Genomic DNA, 2,366 nt, shown 5'->3' with positions numbered 1-2,366 from the left:
TGTTGCTGGGGGGTTGGGGGAGGGTGTGGGATGTTGCTGGGGTGTGGGGGGTGGGATGTTGCTGGGGGGTGGGGGGAGGGAGTGGGAGGTTGCTGGGGAGAAGATGTGGGAGGTTGCTGGGGGGTGGGGCAAGGGGGTGGGATGTTGCTGGAGGGATGGGGGGATGGGGGGAGGGTGTAGGATGTTGCTGGGGGGTGGGGTGAAGGTATGGGAGGTTGCTGTGGGGTGGGGGGAGGGGTGGCTTTTCCAAATCAATCAAGGAAGCTTTCTGCCAAGTCCATGAGACAGAAATGTTTGTGGTTAAATCACGTGAAATATATTGGCTTGTGTTTGTGAACTGTAGTTGACTATGCAGTTAGTTTATATTGTATAAAACAACATTCAAAGCACTCGCAAATCAGGACACTATCCAAACCTCTTTATTAAATTATAGCCTTATAACCTCCTCCACAATGTCCATTATTCTTTAGAGTCACATATTCTGAGGTTGCATAGAGTTTAGAAAAGGTGAAACAGTACTTTCTAATGCAACCATTCATATGAACAATGAGATGCTCAATAGATCTTGTGAAAACGTATTGATTTAAGGTTTTACAATGAATTGCAAAATCTAAGTTTTATTACATGGATATTAGAAGCTAGTTCCCCAGAATTGAGCCATCCAAACATTTTTAAAAATTCATTCATGGATGTGAGCATCGCTGGCTAGACCATCATTTATTGCCCATCCCTAATTGCCCTAAAGAAGATGCTGATGAGTTGCAGTCCATGTGGTGTAGGTACACCACAGTGCTGTTAGGGAGGGAGTTCCAGGAGTTTGACCCAGTGACAGTGAAGGAACAACAATATATTTCCAAGTCGGGATGGGGAACTCCCAGGTGGTGGTGTTCCCATGTGTCTGCTGCCCTTGTCCTTCTAGATGGTAGCGGTCGTAAGTTTGGAAGGTGCTGTCGAAGGAGTCTTGGTGAGTTCCTGTTGTGCATCTTGCAGATGGTACACACTGCTGCTACTGTGCATTGGTGGTGGAGGGAGTGAATGTTTGTGGATGTGGTGCCAATTAAGTGGGCTGCTTTGTCCTGGATGTTGTCAAACTTCTTGACTGTGGTGGGAGTTGCACTCATCCAGGCAAGTGGGGAGTATTCCCTCACACTCGTGACTTGTGCCTTGTTTATGGTGGACAGGCTTTGGGGAGTCAGGAGGTGAGTTACTCACTGCAGGATTCCGAGCCTTTGTCCTGCTCTTGTAGCCGCAGTATTTATATGGCTAGTCCAGTTCAGTTTCTGGATGTTGGTAGTGGGGAATTCAGCAATGGTAATGCCATTGAATGTCATGGGGTGATGGTTAGATTCTCTCTTGCTGGAGATGGTCAGTGCCTGGCACTTGTGTGGTGTGAATGTTACTTGCCACTTGTCAGCTCAAGCCTGTATATTGTCCAAGTCTTACTGCATTTGGACATGGACTGTTTCAGTATCTGAGGCGGTGCTGAATGGTGCTGAACTTTGTACAATCATCAGCGAACATCCTCACTTACAATGGAAGGAAGGTCATTGACGAAGCAGCTGAAGATGGCCGAGGACACTACCCTGAGGAACTCCTGCAGTGATGTCCTGAAGCTGAGATGACTGACCTCCAACAACCACAACCATCTTCCTTTGTGCTAGGTATGACTCCAATCAGCGGAGAGTTTTCCCCCAATTCCTATTGACTCCAGTTTTGTTAGGGCTCCCTGATGCCACACTCAGTCAAACGCTCACCTCACCTCTGGAGTTCAGCTCTTTTGTCCATGTTTGAACCAAGGCTGTAATAAGGTCAGGAGATGAGTGGCCCTGGTGGAACCCAAACTGAGCATTAGTGAGCAGGTTATTGCTAAGCAAATGCAGCTTGATAGCACTGTTGATGACCCCTTCCATTGCTTTACTGATGATGGAGAGCAGACTGATGAGGCAGTAATTGGCTGGGTTGGATTTTCCCTGCCTTTTGTGTACAGGACATACCTGGGAAATTTTCCACATTGCTGTGTAGATGCCAGTGTTGTAAATGTATTGGAACAGCTTGTTTGGGGGCGCGGCTAGTTCTGGAGCACAAGTCTTCAGTATTATTGCTGGAATATTGTCAGAGCCCATAGCCTTTGCAGTATCCAGTACCTTCAGCCATTTCTTGACATCACGTGGAGTGAATCGACTTGGCTGAAGACTGGCATCTGTGATGCTGGGGACCTCCAGAGGATGCCGAGGTAGATCATCCACTCGGCACTTCTGGCTGAAGATTGTAGCAAATACTTCAGCCTTATCTTTTACACTCATCATAGAGGATGGGGGTATTTGTGGAGCCTCCTCTTCCAGTAAGTTGTTTAATTGTCCACCACC

Source organism: Cetorhinus maximus, chromosome 3 (assembly GCF_964194155.1).
Source record: "Cetorhinus maximus chromosome 3, sCetMax3.hap1.1, whole genome shotgun sequence".
Classification (NCBI taxonomy): Eukaryota; Metazoa; Chordata; class Chondrichthyes; order Lamniformes; family Cetorhinidae; genus Cetorhinus; species Cetorhinus maximus.
Note: the sequence above shows the minus strand (reverse complement) of the source record.